The sequence below is a fragment of the Chamaea fasciata genome, unplaced genomic scaffold (assembly GCF_029207755.1).
Source record: "Chamaea fasciata isolate MVZ Bird 193981 ecotype frontalis unplaced genomic scaffold, bChaFas1.0.hap1 SCAF_4, whole genome shotgun sequence".
Classification (NCBI taxonomy): Eukaryota; Metazoa; Chordata; class Aves; order Passeriformes; family Sylviidae; genus Chamaea; species Chamaea fasciata.
The window spans coordinates 16,814,716-16,833,177 of NW_027094089.1; the positions used below are offsets into that span (position 1 = coordinate 16,814,716).

General features: G+C 38.4%; 1 protein-coding gene across 10 annotated transcripts in view; it reads left to right on the forward strand.

Annotated features, from left to right (window-relative positions):
• CELF4 (CUGBP Elav-like family member 4) overlaps positions 1–18,462 on the forward strand; it is a 698,573-nt gene that overhangs the window by 71,961 nt on the left and 608,150 nt on the right. The gene's annotated exons all lie outside the window — the stretch shown is intronic.

The window sequence follows — 18,462 nt, forward strand, 5'->3', positions numbered from 1 at the left end:
ATCTGCTGCTGGAAAGCAGATGGGATCTGTAAGCAACCTGTCCTAAATCAGCTCTCTGTCAGTAGACATCAAGAATCAAAGCCTCAAGCCAGAACATGGAAGGGTGGACAGTGGACAGGAAAAGAACTGGCCATCAACCTTTTTACTGACCTAAGCATCACATAGCAAACATGTAGTTTCAGTGACTTATGAAGACAGCAATAGGTTACTGGCACAGACAGAGAAACAACTTGCACAAAAATGAAGCTTTGTTTTGATATTTTTTGGTCCCTTTGCTTCTTTCCTTGGACAGAAAGATTTATCACAGCCTTTTGATTCAGAACAAAGCTCCTTACAAACATAAAATTTGTGACTGTTCTTTCAGGAATAATGTCATTGTTTTGGCTTTGCACCTTCTTTCCTCTCTTTCCCTATTCCCAAGTAACCTCCTTGAAGTCATCTGGGTTAGTGTGTTTTTATTCTTGGACTCTTCCATACCTAAGGGAGTTGAGTCACAAATGGCTTCCATTCACAAAATTGGTGGAATAAAGCCCAAGCTTTAAAGATACAGCTTGGCAGCTTTTAAAAGGGCACAAATAAAGGCATAAAACATTGGGTGAAGTTTCTAGAGGGATTTGAGAAAGTGATTCCTAAGTGAGCTTAGAGAATTTAAAGAAGATTCTGACATTCATTTTTTGTCTCATAAAGATACAGAATGATGAGCTATTGCACATACATTTGAGCATCTTTAAGTGTGCTTCAGAATATATGTTATTCTGTTCCTGCAAGAATGGGGAGGGTGTGCGTGTGTGTGATTCCAGAACAGGCTCCTCTTAAAAGTAAAACTTGGGAATGTCATGTGGCAGAAGTAGAAGTGAGTTAGGAAAATAGTTTGACATTGTAGTGGGAGGGAAGGAAGGAGCTGTTTGCTCTTTGTGAAGGAGTTCAAAGGTTCAAGAACTGTTTGGGCATTTGGAAATATTGGTCCTGTCCAGATTGGTTAATCTGACTGAGAGCTGGCCAGGCATCCTGAAAGTGAGTTGGAGGACAGGTTTTACAGAGGAACCAATTTCTGTTTCTTAACATGTAAAATCAAATCAAGAGGCAAAAGGTGTGCAGACATTAATGTTTGCCACAGGTTCATTCTGGCTCCTTTGTATCCATCCTACTCTCTGCACTTCTCTCCAAGATATCCATATCTTTTCAGGTCTCAGATCTTCTCTTCCTGGCCACTTCAGAAAAAAGTTAAGTTTTTGAAACTAATCTTAAGGATTTTTATTTCTTTTAAATATCGTATCTCTAGTCTGCTGTGTTTCAGAAGTGTCACACCAAATCCTGAAGCGAAGAGTGAGAACACCAAGCTCTGCATACTGCAGGTGCCCAGGAGAGCAGTAGTCAGGCTGGTTGCTATAACAGCTTGTAGCTGTAGAACATCTTCCATTTCAGAAAAGATCCCAAATCTCTTTATAGACTCAGCTGAGAGAAGGCAAAATGCTCTATGGACAAGTTGGGAAAATCTGAAAGTGGCAAAGTACTGGGTTTAACTTGGTATCTAGGATAAACAGTCCTGACCTACTAAGTACTCTGTATGCATAGATGAGAAAGGTAGTCAGAGTTCTTCTGCTTATTTCTAGACAGTCTTTCAACATTGGTTGAAACATCAGAAATAGGGATAGCAGTTTCTCTCTTTTCAGTAGCACTGGTGCAACAGAGGAATCATGCAGCATGGCTAGAAAACCCTGTGGCTTACGACGTTTAGTACATAGTACTCATCAGCTATTGTGCCTCTGTATAGAAGACAGTTACGTTAGGTGAAGGATGAGATGACAACTGACACCCTAGACTTTGTCTGTGCAGCCTATTTTTTTATTTTTTTTTTTATTTTTTTTTTTTTTTTAGAAATGATAGAAATGGTTTGTCACTCTGGCTTTAATAGCCATGACTGAAGTGGTCTAATTTGAGAAACATGGATAGGAAACACTGTTGGAGCGGGCAGGCATAAAACCACTGAATTGTGTGGCGAGTTTGTGACACCCTCAAGATTTCTCAAGACATCAGAGGTACTTGCTATATTCTTATCAGAAAATAATTTCCCTTGCAGTGTGAAACTGCTTTGCATATCAAGACTCATCTTTCCTGGGAACTTTATCAGTTATTAAAAGGAAAAGAATAATGGCTAATATCAAGACTGCTGTTGGGGTAATCCTGGGACAGCATTAACTTTGCAGAAGTGTAACATAAGGCTTTTTTATTGAAAAAGGAGGAGTGGTTATATTCTAAATCTTCTTCACCTGCCACCCTAATACTTAATAGGATTCAGACTGAGACAGTTTATATTGCACTATGATTCCAGTACGGAGATTCTTTTTATTTCTGAAGGTTTCTAGGAAAGAACTGGACAAAAAATGTTAAATGTTTTATGTATGCCATGCATTTTGGTAGCTGGTGGGATGAACTGACCTCGCAGGCTCCATTTCATAGTAATTGCTGTGAATTGACAGTTCTGTGATTCAGCTGAAACTGCTAGGTAGCCAAGAGTGCTGCTCTCAGTTTTCAGAGTTGAGCAGAAAATATGGTTTGCATGACTAATATTCTTATATAGATGTGTTATCTCCTGCAACAAAACTTACAAATGCATGGACTGATTTTTATTAAATATGAAAATGGTTTCCTGTGTATATATTTTGTTATCAAAATAATAGTTTTCCCAAGTTTCCAATAGAAATAATCTTTCCTATTTTCCCCCCATCTTTATTTCAATGTCAAATGTTTAAGTTCCTCATTTCCCACCATGCACAAAAATTTCTAGGGGCTTTTTTTCTTTCTTTTTTTTTTTCCCTCACCTCTTTTTTTCTTTAATTTTCAGTAGTAGAAATTCCTTTTCTATGTAAGCTGAAATGTATGATCTTTGGAAAAAAGGAAGCCAGTCCTGTTTTAGACTGGGGTGGTCTCTGAAATGCCTGGTAAATCACTGCACTGCAGAAGAGTATTTAGGTTGACAGAATGCAGCCTGGAACACAGGACTGGGGGGAAATTCTGGCTCATCAGGATGTGTTCCCTACCATTGCAGACAACCACATCACATAATCCCTTTCATAAGTTTATCAAGTCTCATCTTTAAATTAATTAGGTCGTTTGCTCTCACTATCCTTGTTGGAAAGCAGTTTCAGAGCATCGCTCCTCTGATGGTTAGAAACCTTTTTCTAATTCCCAAATCAAATTTATTCATGGTCAATTTATACTTATTTGTCCTTGTGCAACATTGTCCTTTATTTTAAATGCTTCTTTTCTCCTTGATATTTACTGTGGGGATGTAGCTAGCAGTCCTATCTATGTGAAACTTTTTTCCATTTTGCCAGCCAGACTGAGCAAGCTCTTATTTCTTGCATAATACAGGAATTTGGTAATATCTTTCTGACTTCAGGAATATATATATATATTCCTATATCCTTTTGGAATGCAGGTGTGGGGAATGGTACCCCCTCTTCATGCTAACCCTTCCCAACAGCCTTGTTAATGGCAATGGTACCCATTTCCCTGATTTCTGAACATCCTTCTTGACACATCCTTTGTTTTTTACTACTGGATACAACATTAGAGCAACACACTGAAATTAAACTGCTGTCCTTTTCTTTTTGCACATGAAGAAAGGGATGTAATCATACATCAAAGCAAACTGTTTGGAATAGGAATGCCCCTGGGTGTCCATTTCAAAGTGTCACAACACATCCTGTCACACAAAGCCCACTAGATGATCACGAGCATTCCGAGCAGTCTCCAAATTTGTGAAGGTCTACATGAGACTTGAGTGCTGACCAAAACCAAAACAAACATTAGCTGCAAGCTCTGTCTTTGCCCTTCCATTCACAATGTGATACACAGTACAGAACCATGTGTAAGGGGAAAGACTGGTGTCTCTTCCTGGTGAGCAACCTGAGCTTCAAGTAAAGCTCTCACAAATTGAGTTCTTCTGGGGACACAAAGTTCCATGAGTTTGCAGGAATCATAGCCAAAGGGGCAGTGATATGGCTGCAGGGCATCCACTCAAAAACTGTGAAAGTCTTAGACATGGAAATGCAGAGCAGATGAAAGACTTTGTGGATACCTGGCTGTACTCCATGGAGGGCAAAGACAAGAGGTAGAGTAACACAGCCATTGGCTAGTCCAACGTGTCAGCAGGTTGTCACTGAGGAGGGTTTTTCAGCAGTTGGACAGACCCGACAGTGAGACATCAAATGTTGTGTTAACACACCTCAATGTTAAACTGTGTGAGCTGGCGATGCTAAATTTTATTTGTTAAGTTTAGTAAGACAACTTCAAATTGCAAAATCCATCTACAAAACATGCTCTCATAATTTTTGGGCATGGAATTCTTACGGCATGCATCCTGGTGAGAAGCAATTCTGAAATCTTTTTGTAGAGAGAGGAGAGGGGGAAAAAAGTACTGCATAATTAGAGTCTGAGCTGTGTGAAGAAGTATCCTATGCATGTCAGAGTTTGGGAGGAAGATGTGGGTTTTTGGGATGTCCAGCACTGTTCCAACTTAATAATAGCTGGAGAGGAAGTTTCTGGTTTTGTCTCTTTTGTCCCTTCCCCAAGGTAAGAATTCCTACTGCCTTAGCTACAAAAAACCATTCTGCATATCCTGATAAACCTAATCTGTTTCAATTAAATTATATGGTGATCATATCACACACATGGATTCAGAATGAGAATTGCTTCAGTTGTACTGGAGAAAGTGGTTGCATTGGATTTATTTTGATGAGGATGCTGATCTGCTAGGATCTGTATAAGAGTGGAACAAAGACAGTCCAGTGAGAGAAGCTAAAGTACAAGGAATAGAAAAATAGTGTGCAATCATATAACTGACATCTTCCATAAAGCCTACATATATTAACATAGTTTTGCTGTAGAGGCAATTTAAATTCTGCTGTTTCCTGGCTTCTAATTTCCATTTTTAAAAAATTGCCTCAGAATCTTGTATTTTCACTTTTGAAAATGTAAGGACCTTGTAGAAGTTTTATAGTCCTTGTCCAAGGGAGGGTGGGGAGGAGGTGAAAGGAGTGTATGTAAGGTTTCTTTATTTTTCTATGGGGTTAGAGAAATATTATTTAGCATTCCTGTGGGTATTGTCCCATTATCATGCAGAATGTATTATCATGAGAAATTTGGTTTATCAGCAGAGGTAGATTAGAGAAGAAATTCTGTGATAAATTAGTTCCCTAATGAGCAGTGTTGTTTTACAGGAACAAAAATATTTGAGAAATGCTTCAACTCAAAGCTTCTGCCAGTTTTTGTACCTGGATCTTGAATATTTGGGTCTGTAAATGGGTTGGTAAGATACTGGGAGCCCTGTATGACACTTCTAAAGTATAACCTCTTGATTTACCTTTTAGACCGCTCCATAAAATCAGATTATAGGCTGTTCATAAGTAGACTCTTATAATGAATGCTTTTTAAACTGAAGCTTACTAACCAGGAGTCCACTACTTTCCCTGGAAAATATACTCACTATAAATGATAAGAAAACCCACAAAACAAACAGTCAAGCACCCTTAAATCTGTTTAGAGGAAAAGAAAAAAAAAAAAAAAAATACTACACTAAATGGCTGTGGAAACTGAGAGATTTGGTTTCATCAAGTGACTACTGAATATGCAGAGAACACATTTGGACCAGAAGTCCCTGAGCCACAAGGCTGAAATCTGAGAAGAATACCCAGATGAGGCATGATGCACATGCTCTGCTTATAATCTTTCCAGGGCCTCTGCTTCTGGCCACCATTGGAGTGAGGATACTGAAAGAGGTGGACTTTGAACTAGTACCATCTTCCTTATATAATGTTCTAGTCCACTACTTTTGAAGGCAACACTAGTTTTTCTTAGGGATTTTTAAACTCATTAAACTCTACTCTCCTACTTTCTGACATCAGCAGGGATTCTCCAGTGAGTTTTAGCCTCCCAGAGAAGCACAGCAGCTGGCTCACTATTTTTAGCTTTCTTGATAGAAAAAAAAAAAAATAGTAAAATGTAACCACATCTTTGATGTGTGTCTGCTTTCAGGCATCTACTATCCACTGATTCATTGACTGGTAACAGGGGAAAATTTGGTAGGTCACTGTATTCATGAGGTAGCCTAGAAAGTTTCTTTCATCTGTCTTTTAATGTCTTGGTCAAAATGGCTTCCAACAGTCTCTTTTGAGGAGACTGCTCTACAGTCTGGATACTTCCCCACTGGGAACTATTTGCTGAGACTGTGTTGGTACAGATATGCCTTTCTGTTCATTTCTGGCCTAGAACTTCTCAATCTACACTAAAATACCAAGATGTCTTATTAAACTTTTATTAAAAAATATATAGAGGAAAATTATAATAGGTTACAGGGGGGTGTGTGTGGGTGTGTGTGTGATTGATTCTCAGTTTTTTCTGTTAAAATAAACTTTACAAAGTTAAAAAAAAAAAATTATAACACTCAGGAAAATTTAGCAACTGGCTGGCTGCTCAGCTCCATCCAGCCCCTTGAAAATTACAGGCACTTGTCCAGCTGACCATGGATGAAATGGTATTTTAACACAAATTTTATCACAGTCGATGGACATTCTCATTTCTTTTTATCAAGAAAGGCAATGGAAATTGTTTTCTTAAAAAATTAGCTTTTTCTTGGGTTAGACAATATGTTAAACTTCTGGATAGAATCATTAAAGTTAGAAATAGGGAGAAGGGGAAAAATGTAGGCCCTCCTGGATCAGTATTATCTTTTGTGTATGGCTTCAAGTCACTTAAGTAATAAAAGTTCCATGAAGGACTGATTTGCTCTAATGGCTAGGAAAGACGGTTAGTAACGTTTACTTTTACCTTCTGGAAGGTCATATACTTCCATCTTATAGCTTGAATTGTCCTAAATGGCATAAGAATTTGTAGTTGTGATTCTCTTCCAGGGTTGCAAGAATTTCTCTCTCTTTATGCCTTTTAGCAGATTAAGGAGACAAACCTTACGGAACAGTCAGATGGAACAGTGACAAAGAAATATGTTGGAAAATTACTGAGTTAAAATCTTACACTAAGAAGCACCCTCTGCCCTTCCATGTTGAATTAACTCTTCTGCCTTTTACCTCCCTGCCTTCTCTCCATTCCTGCCTCCAACACATGCAGACAGAGACGCCTCTCAATCATGCTAAAAAGATTATTCCGCTATTGCCCTGGAACTTGTACGATCGGGAAAGCCCCAGTTATGTGGTCATGCACTACACTCATGCAAATAAATGCCAATAAAAATTAAATTAAATATATTCCAGGCTAAGAAGTTGTTTAGACACAAAAGCCACTTTGAGGCTGTGTGGGAGGAACAAACATCAACAGTTCTGAACAGTTAGGACCTTTCTAAAGCTCAGTCTAAGTGTTCTAATGTTGAATTTCTTTTTGCTACCTCCAGATATTGTTCCCCAGTATCACCCTGAACAACTTTTGTCCAGTCTTTGCACTTACACCTTCAAGACTTGTAGCCCATTATCATCTATCCCCCTGAGTCATCATTTACCCAAGACATACACATTTACCCAATCTTCCCTTGTAAATCAGTCCTCCCAGACCATAATGAACTTCTATTACTCATCTCTGAAATTCAGCTTTTCTTTTCCATTTTTTTCCTTCCATGTGTTTCTGAGCACTTTTAGGCAACTAGAGCTGACAGAAGGATTTTAGTTGTGGGTTTTCTATTGACACCAAAGGAAGGAGGTGTCTGATCTGGAAGAGACATACACACTATTGTCTATGATATTGTCCACTGTCATCTGAAAATGTCTTTTGACATTAGTGCCTTTCAGCTTCATTTGTCCTGCTGAGCACTTGCTTCTGTGGCTATTCTTTACTTGCATTCCCAGAGCTGAACCATGCAATGTTCTAGGCATGTCTAATCCTCCCCAGCAGGGATTCAGGTGGCTGATCAAGCTATTAGGGACTCAGCACCCTCTAGGACTTGTTGCAACTTATTCTCCGTTCCTCTTGATGTGTGAAATCTTCTTTGTTGTGCTGTTTAAATTTAATATAAGAACTTCTGCTTTTCTAGATAGTTCTACAACTGACATTTATCATGCACATTCCTCCTGCCAGCCCTCAGTGTTTTGTGGTCTACACTGTTCATCATCTAACACAAGTTCAGTTCCCAAAGCAAAAAAATTCTACTGTAAGCTGTTTCAAATGTTTGATTGAAACAATTTACTATATACTCAGTGTTCACTAATTTTTAAGTTGATCAACAAATAATGTGATCAAAATATGTCTCTGGTAGTTGATTACTACACCCTTTTCCTTCTGTTCTCTTTGTGTCAGGAAATTGTACCTCCTTTACTTCAGCCTGACAAGAGCCCTTTTTAAACCCAGTGCACTGAAGCTTGTAAATTGCACAGATCTTGTTTTAATTAAATTCACTGTTTCTTTTTCACTTCAAAGATTACATCCTTATACCTTTTGTAAAAATCTGAAGTCCTAGGCTTAAATTCACAGTTTGTTTTAAACTTGTTACCCAGGAACTTTGTCCCACAGTAGTGAATGGGAAAATGCACCTGAATACAAGGGACAATAGTGTTTTCCCAGGTTGCCATTTTGAGATAATCTACTGGGGATGTAATATATTTGTGAGTCTGGACAGCTATGTGCCCATGTTCAAGAAAAACAGACTGATAGGTGTTCATCACTTTAGGTAGGGTCTTGGGAGATTTTGGGCTCAAATTTGACCTTTACTACAAACTCTTTGTGTGGCTTTGGACAGGTGGTTAAATCTTCATTCAGTGTCTGTTTGACTTGTTTATGTTCCTAAGTTACCTCTGCTTGAGCCAGGATCTTAAAGGAAGCTTGTACCATGCAAAGACAGCTTGACTTAGAGCTTTTTTGCCAGAGAGGCAGTGAAGGCCCTTGCTCTTGGGATAAACCTTTGTGTTATAACTGATTGGTTGGGTCTTTGAGAAGCCCTTCTCCTGCCATGCTCCCAGAGCACCTCATTTCACCCCCATTTCTCATGCGCACACACAATGCCTTGTTGTTCTCAGCCCTAAGCAGATAGAGGTTTATTGATTAAGAAAATTACTTAATTCCTGGAATCTTGCAGAACCTGATCCAACTTCATACCATTCTGCTACCTATACTTAAAGAACAAGCCAAATTGAGAAAGAAGGATAAAGAGAAAGAAATAGGTGATAAGAGACAATACTTATTTGCTCCCAACGTCTCTTAGAGGATAGAAAAAGCTATTCAAAGTCAAAACATATGGAAAACAGCATCTGGTTATGGGATCTTGCATGTTAATTGTTCTGACAGCTGAAATTTGTCTCCAGAAATCTCATGAAGCCAGCTGGTATTGTAGAGTTTTCTCTGGCTCATATTATGACTCTTACATGTTCTGGAGACTTCTAGTCTCAGGGTGATCATCTTGTAGGAGCAGCTGCTGCTTAAAGATTTTCATTTCTATATCAACTGGAATCACAAAATACATTCTTTGTCAGTTTGGATTTGCTTTTGTAACATAAAAATCCTAAGGTGGCTTCAGATGCACTTTCCTGAATTCAAACTTAAAGAAACCTTGTGGAACTTAGCAGCAAGGTTCTGATGTTGTCCAGTGTACAGTTCTCGCATATATAGTGTGGAGAAAAACTCAGTAACTGTGAGTAATAAGGCTGATTTTGAGAGGTATTTTAAGGTTTTATTTTGAATCTGAATTTCCTGAATCAGAAAAATGTGAGCTGGCAAACTTGGTAAGAGCAGTAACTCTATAGAGATAATTACGATAGTTTGTTTCTAAATGGGCTAGGAGTTGTCTAATAATAGATCTTTGCTGCAGTTGTTTCAGTGCCTTTCTCTTTCAACCTTGAGCTAGAAATGTCAGAAATCTATATTGACACTTGTGCCCTGTCTGAGAGAATAAAGAATATGAGGTTGTTTAGAGAGCATACAATTCTGTATTTAGAACAAGCTACTTACATGTTTCTGAGACAAAAGCATAAATAACTAATCATTTGATGATGCTATCAACAAGATGTTTTCTGCATGGCCCTGACATTTTTAAGGGTGAAAATACCAACTTTTCTTATGCAAAAGCACAAACACATTTCCCACACATAGGCTTGATGTTATTTTCCAAGAAATGTCTGTTCATCACCCTTGTGAAAGATAATAAGCACTAAAAGAAAAAAAAAAAAAAAAGAGAGAGAGAAAAAAGTCAAACTCACTCTATATATAGATGCAGAAAAGAAAGGCTTGGACAAAAGCAGTAAATAGCAAGACAGTATAATTAGCTTAGAGATGGTATTGCTTTAGCTTTATTTTACTAAGATTCAAGACATTCAAAGTGATTGTTGTTTAACAGTAGCATAACCCCTGGAGACTAGTTGAATATTCTTGAAGAAGTGTCTCCAAAACAAGTGAATCCAAAAATCAAAACAAAATGGAGAAGAGGAAAAGTTTCTGAAAGAGCTAAATGTTTTAGAAAATCCACTGAGTTATTCATATGCTGCTAACAATAGAAAGAACTCAAAAGGCCGGACCCAGAATAGCAGGTACATAGTCTAATTAATGCATGTACTCTAAGGAGGTTTAACCCATAACATTCTGAATTTAAGTGCTACTTTTTCAACAGCATGATTATATTCTCCTGACTTTCACTAGTGAATCACAAGACACAACCACCCCCCAATTTTATGTCTTTTTTAATCACCTCACTGCAAAGAAGAAATCTTGAAGATTTCAAGCTATTTTTTGTTTCCCGAGGCTGCAATGTAAAATGGGTAACATCATTATGTTGGATTTTCTTTGAAGTAATAGGTAGGTTGAAGTGAGTCCAGATTAGAGATGATCAGGATTTTAACTCAAACTTGATGCAACCTTATGGAGTAGAAGCTGGAATCTACTTGTTCTCATAAGAGTGATCTCTGCTCATGACTTTCTCATCAATGACAGAGTTCTAAAACACTGGGAGCACTGCTGCTTGGTCCAGAAAACTACTTGACTATTATTTTAACTTTAGTATCTGTATTTTTTATTTTAAATCAAAAGCACGTCCTAATTGTTTGATTAATAGGGCCTGAAGGCATACACCTCTCCTTACAACATGGAGTCCACAGGTATTAGGCAACAAATGAAAAATTGAATTGAGGCTGGTCTGTTTAAAAGTATGTTTCCTACTGCAACTGAAAGCATTAAACAATTCCAGGCCTTACTAGGCACACCAGCACTCTCTGTAGTAGACAACTATCTTAACCAGTAATCTACATTCTGATTTCTTTAATGGGGAACCTATTCATTGGCCATTTGTTGTGTGGAAATAAGACACCTGTACTGGGGAGAAAATGCTCTGGATAGTCAGAATTGCAGAAACTTGAGCAGTGAGTTTTCTGTTGACTTGGCTGGGATCATCAAAATTATCTCAGAAGTTTCAGGGTGAAATTCAAAGCTGAAACATCAGCAGTTATGAGAGAACAGGACTTAGTACATGGTATGTCAAATCAATGGTTCATTCTGCACCTTGTTTTGAGTGTATCAGTAAGCAAAGGATCATTCAAAGCAACTTTGCAAGGAACTTTCAAGACCTCAGGAAAAAAATCTATGTATGAATCAGAGCCAGAAACTGTTACCCATCCTGGGGAAGAAAGTTTGACAGATCTAAAGTCTTCCGGTTTTGCAATGGTGTGGAGGCAAGGTATTAGTGGTGTTACTTAAACAATAAACATTAAGCCTTGGGGGTCTGCCAGTGTCATTGTGCTCTCCTGTGACAAAGCTCTGCACTTGAGACCCTGTTTGCTTGATCCAGATTAGAGCCCAGATTACTGGCTGTACTGGAATAAATTACTCTTGCTCTAGGATCTTGTCAGAAATGGCATCATGGGGCTGAGAAACTTGGTGAATTATTTCATTAAAAATTTCTATGAGAAATTCTGACTTTTAAAAAATTATGCTTTCATTAAAAAACTATATATTATCAAAAATCAGGACAAAACCATTGTCTGTGTTGTTGAAACACACATACCAACAGATGCTTAAGTCTCTGCTCTCTGCCAGGACACTGCTAAATGTTATTAAACACTGCTGCTTACACTGAGGACTGACTCTGATATGGACTGTGCATATCAATGTCTCATTTTGAACTGTCATAAATGCATTTTAAGTGAGCTAGTATTCTGTAGATATGGTTAACTTCTGCATTTGTGGATTTGGCCTCTTAATTTGTTTTTTAGTATTGGTTCGTGGGTGTGTATGAGTGGGTCTTTTGCATGCTTTTAACACAGAGAACCCTATCAAGTTATCTATAGCAGGAATATTACAGCATCATAATAGTTAATGGGAAACAGCATAAGAGGAAAAAGAAAATTAGCATTCCACACAGCAGGGCATTTCGGATGTTAATCTGCCTTGCAATATAATTGACAGGCAAGCTGATATCTGGGAAGATTTTATTCCTATCTTTTACTCTAAACAGTTAGTGTTCAGTTGTTGTATGGCAGGAGAGATGGAGAAAAAGAAAGTTCTAGCCAAGTGAATGTTCTTTACCAGGAAAGATGTTAACTTTTATCAGAAGGTAATTAATCACTGAGAGAGAAACAGATGAATAAATTGGATAAAACATTTCCAGTTCCAAAAGTCGTTATTGATTGTGTCTCCCTCAAGAAAATTCAGCTCAATCTCTAAAACCCTCAAGTGATTAAGCCTTGGGCAGTCCACTGTAGACAGAGCAAATGAGAATTGTTTCAAAACCAGACATGTAGAGCTAGGATAGTTAAAGTGAAAAAAGATTTCTTTTTCACTTTGAAATCCTAGCTGGGAGACGTAACCTGAGATTTTGATTTTAAGACAAGAATTTTCTTAAGTACCATGATCTTCCTCTATATAATAGATCTCTGAATTTTGAAGCAATGAGCTTCTTTATTTTCAGAGAAAATAAAACCCAAACCTAGTGTCTGGAAAATGGGGTGCAGGTCTCTGGTCCACCACAGATAACTTGGATGTCTTGGTCTAATTTTTTTCAAATGTAATTAGGGCAGAGAGAACTTGAGGCATCTCTAAATGAGATGCTCAGATCTGTGACCAGTTGAGAGTTCTTTTTTTTTTTTGTTCCTCACCAATGTGAACTTTTCACCCTCAAACCAGCTCCTCTAGAAGACTGTAGCTCTTCTTGAGTTAGAGCATGACCACTAGCCTGTGACCCCAGGTATGCAGAATTACTAGCCTCCTCCATTTTCAGTATGCAGCATGAGGGTTTTAGCGAGTTGCACTTTGATTGCAGTTCACCTTCTGAAAGACTGCAGGGGTCTGCTGGAGTAAAGCCCTGGGTTTCTCTGCTTTGGGGTTTTAGGGTGCAAGGTACACTAAAGATAGTAGGGAAAAATGCAGACACTATCAGCTGATCTGTGCTCTTTCTTCTGCTACAGAAGACACTCTTATTCACTAGTACATGTGCTATGCAGAATTCTAACATAACACTACGCAGAAAGGCCAATTAAGGAAATCCTCACTGTTAACTAATATATTCATAACTTGCTTTTATATTCATAAAAGCAAGAAGGTATTTGACTCTAAGAAGAAAAACCAACAAAAAGCCTGACAGCCTTTTGGAAGTTTTATTCTTTTTTGGGCAATGATTCTGATTTTAGTTACACTCACAAGTATTGGAAGGGCTGTAGTTTCAGAAGTTATCACCTGTCATCCAAGCTGTGATAACTGGCTGAGTGCATACGCTGCAGTCACAAAAGTTTGTGAATTAAAAATTGGCTTAGATCACTCAAGCCAGCCTTCAGAATGCCTGGGGTTATCCTAACTGTTCTTGATTATCATGGCTGAGGTGAGCACCTGAGCCAAGAACTCTTCCAAGAGAGGCAATAGATTAGGGTTCAAATCATCAATGTAATTTCACCACTTTGTTCCAACCTCCCTGCCATGGACAGGTCCACTTTCTGCTTGACCAAAGCACCAAGCCTCACCAAGCCGGCCTTGAACATTTCCAGGGATGAAGCACCCACATCTTCTTTGGGCAACTTGTAACCGTGCCTCATCACCTTTACAGTAAAAAATTTCTTCTTAATGTCTGATCCAAATTTACCCTCTTCAAGTTAAAGCCATCTTTCCCCTTGTTCTATCACTTCATGGCCTTGTAAAAAGTCCCTCTCCAGCTCTCTTGCAGCTCCTTCAGTTAGATGTCCACAGAGCTTTCTTTTCTCCAAGGTGAACACTCAGCTCTCTCTGATCATCTTTGTGGTCTCATCTGGACACTCTCCAGCAGCTCCATGTCCTTCATAAGTTTGTGACTCCAGAAATGTGACTCCACTACTGCAAGTGGGCTCTCACCAAGGGTGGATTAGTCGAGAAAATCACCTCCTTCAACCTGATGGACACAATTATTTTGCCGGAGCCCAGGACATGGTTAGCTTTCTGGGCTGTCAGTGTGCATTGCTGACATCAACCACCAACTCCAAGTCCTTCTTCTTGGTAGGGCTTTTCTCAATGTGTTCTCTGCCCAGTCTGTATTTGTGCTTGGGTTTGTCCCAAACTGGATAAAGGTCTTTGCACTTGGTCTTGTTGAACTTCACAAGTTTTGCATGGGACCACCTCTCAAGCCTGTCAAGATCCCTCTGGATGGCATCCCTTCCCTCCAGAGTGTCAACTGCTCCACAAACCAAATTTCTGTTTCAAGTTAAACCTGTTGAAGGTGCTCTAAAACTCAGTATCCCTGTTGCCAGCAAAGATGTATAACAGCACTAGTCCAAATACCAAATCCTGGGGAAAAGGAACACCACTTGTTCTCCACTTGGACATTGAGCCATTGGCAGCAACCCTTTGAATGTGGCTATCCAGCCAAATCCACAGTCCCGTTCCTGAAATCAATTTTTCTCCATTTTAGAGACAAGGATGTTTTGTGAGACAATGACAAACGCTTTGCAGAAATCCAGGTAGATGGTGTCAGTTGCTTTCCTCTTTTCCACCAGTGCTGCAATCCTTTTGTAGAAGGCCCATGAGTTTGCCAGGCACAATTTGCCATTTGTGAAGCCATGCTCACTGTCACTAAGCATATCCTTATTTTCCATGTAGCATTTTGTCCAGGAGGCTCTGCTCCATGATCTTATCCAACACGGCCTGTAGTTCCCTGGGTCTTTGTAGTTTCTCTTTAAAAAATAGGGATTGTATCCTCTTTTCGAATCAATGGGTATTTAGCTGGGCTCCCAAATATGACGGACAGTGGCTTAACCACTTCACCTGCCAGTTCCCTCTAGACACAAGGATTCATCTCATCAGGTTCCACGGACCTGTGCATTTTGAAGTTGTTTAGATGGTCTCAGACCTGATCTTCTGCTAAAGTGGGTTGCTGTCCATTCTCCCAGGTCCTGCCTTTGCCTTCTTCAACTGAGGCTGTGTGACTGGCTCTCAGTTTTCAGAATTATTCTGTTAAGTTCACAGTGTGTCTCCTGACAGTTTTGCCCACTAGGCTTGTGCAAAATCTTCTGGAGATTTATTATGAAGTAGAAGTTGCCATAGCCACAATCATTATCCATCTGTATCTCATTCAATAATTATTTACACTATTGAATTCTCTGGAGATAAAATTAAAATAGAGCTTTTGTAATTTCTTTTCCACTTCAAGCTTTTGTTTTTATTTCCCACCACCACTTTAACAATCCCGTTTCCCAGGAAAAAACTTGATAAGTTCTAATGCTTCCAAGACACTGTAGTTCAATAGGTTCAGAGTTAATTGGCAGGTGGGAATTTCCAGATGTTTGTGTTTGCCCAAAAAGCTGTCCACTGGTAGCAAATGAACAGCTGGAAAGACACAATCCAAACAGAACATTTTATAGCTGATTGACATATGGCTGGAAGGCATGGTGTATTTGAGAAAAATGCAATTGAAATCAGGAACAGTTTGGACTGAGCACTTCATTATCAATAATTAGTCAATTAGAATTTTTGTTCAAATTCTGATGTAATTCACAAGCACTATACTAACTGAGTCATTACCACCCATAGACGTGGAGGATAGAAATAATGCATTGCTTTCATGCTATCGTTACTTAAGAGATATGTTGAGAAATATTCATTATACTGGTGAACATGAGCAATTGAAGGGGAATGGATGGTGCAAATATTTTGTAATGGAATATGAAGCCTTCCATCAAGAACACATGTTCACATCCAGACCAAACAACTGATGGCAAGTGAGCAGATAAGTTGAGCTACTTAGGAGTTTACTATGAAAAACTGTTTTTCTCCCAGTGAAATGTGTGGTTCCATACACAATCATGAGGTTCAGCAAGGAAAACTGATTACTCTGAAATTGTGTTCCATCTGGGAAATCAAAATGAAAAGAAGGAAAAAAAATCATACAAAAGCAAAACACAAATTTTCCTCTTTTTTTTATTTTTTCTCTGCAAAAAAAACCCAACATAGCCATTTCATATGACATTATTTCAAGACTCAGTTGTTTAGAGTGCTGTATTCCATTGTGTTAACATGAATGTCTAGTGTTGTGTTTTCCAAGCAAGATTCTCCAGGAAGGAAGAGCCCTTTGGAGGGGTCATATGGAGGCACATTGAACGAGGTAGCCTAGGAAAAGTAATAACTGGGAAGAGGTTTTACAGCTGTCATTCCATTAAACATGACACGACAAAGCAGAAATAAATTTTGATGTTTCAAGGAGGTGAGCAGGGTGGTGCAAGAAAGAATATTGCATTTCATCCTAATGCACAAGGAGATGAAATAAAGAAATTCTTGAGGATGGAAAAATAGATACATATTGTTTTATAAGAGGCCTCGTGTTTTTGAAAAATACTGTTTAGCTGGTGGCTAAGGTTGCATATGCGCCTTAGAGAGCAATCTGGTGGTATGGAAAGGGAAGACAAAAAATCCCCATGAACTGTCCTTTTCAGGTTCAGGTTTGAGGCCTGCTATGAACATTAATCTCTACTTTATTTCATTTGGCCACTGCTGGGATGGAACTTCTTACTGTCTCTAAGCAACCAGGTCTTACTTAATATAAACAAGATATTATTTTTCATAAAGGTATTACTTTTCATCTAACACGTGTGGGACAGAATGTAATTTTTGTGCATGATGTATGAATGAAAAGGGAAAAAGAAACACTTCCACAGAGCATACATTTTGTCTCTGGAAAACAAGAGGCTTTTTTTTTTTGTCTGATCATATCAGAGAGTAGATTTCTTTTCAACTTCAAAGTCTCTTAGTCCATAACACTGTGTTTATTGTATCAGTGATAATAGGATGCATTCTGAATACTGTTTTGGGGAGTTTGGTACTTCTACCACTTTTGACAACAGGTTTGAAGAGAACTTAATGGAGCTTTCTCCCTGGTGAGAACTTGCCTCCACACAGAGACACAGTGTGGAACTTGTTCAGAAAATTTCCACCTTCAGAGAAGAGTTGTCCTCTGCTTACTCAGCCTGAATTACAGTCATGGTACTGTAGGAGCTGCAGGACATTGTTATCCTGAACTGTCATCATGGCAATCACAATGAGGAGAAAAATATAGCTATCATTATGAGAGCTTTACACTGCATAGTTTATCTCTATAACAGTGTGCTATGATGTGCCTAATTAGACTCCATCAGCTGTTCCATGTCTGCTGCTTAAGGGAGACTTTCATATTGTGTCTAGTAAACAGAGAGCTCTCAGCCTATGAGAGCCTATTTAGCACTGAAATTAAATTTAAGCATAGTTTCCCATTTGATTATCAGGCTATGGGTGACTTTTAAGGACCCTTTTCAATCCATTATTTCTGTTAGCTATAAACTCTCTCCCATGATTTCTTCCTGTTCTTTGGTGGATACAGACTGACTGAAAATTCATCTACGTCAAGATAGAGGGGAACAAATAAAAATAATTCCAAGTATGCAAACTTTTGATGATGTTCAGTCCCCTTTTTTGATTGTCACCTTCTGCATCTATGTCTCAGTTATTGAGACATAATAAATGTGTTCGACTTAAATAAACAGAAAGTAACAAGACCTCCAGAAAGTAATAATGGCTAATAAATAGTGAAAAAATTGTTATTTTTTTTTTCTTTTTCACACCATATCATAGCTTCATTGTGAGAGAAGTAGGGTGACTTCCACAGGACAATCTTTGAGAAAAAAAATTATAGGAAAAAAATCTCATTTTCTTGTATGTACTAATCTATTATTGTACTAATATTAAAACCATGTAAAAACGTGTATTTCTTCAGTAATATTATCTAAAGAAACAATTTGGAATAAACAATGAGCACTGCATGGGCAAAATGTTCACAGTGGCAATCAAATCTGAAAAGAAGTTTACTGTCTACTATTTACTCACCTGTTACGTATTTTATATATTCTCGAGGAGAGGGTGAGTGGATCATGATGAGGTTATGGGACTTGCTTGTTTCTTTGGTAGTCTCTCTGTACTTGCCCTGCTTTTGAAAGACATTCTCAGTTTTAGGGACATCCTGCCTGAACCTTGAAAGATATGATACCTCCATTT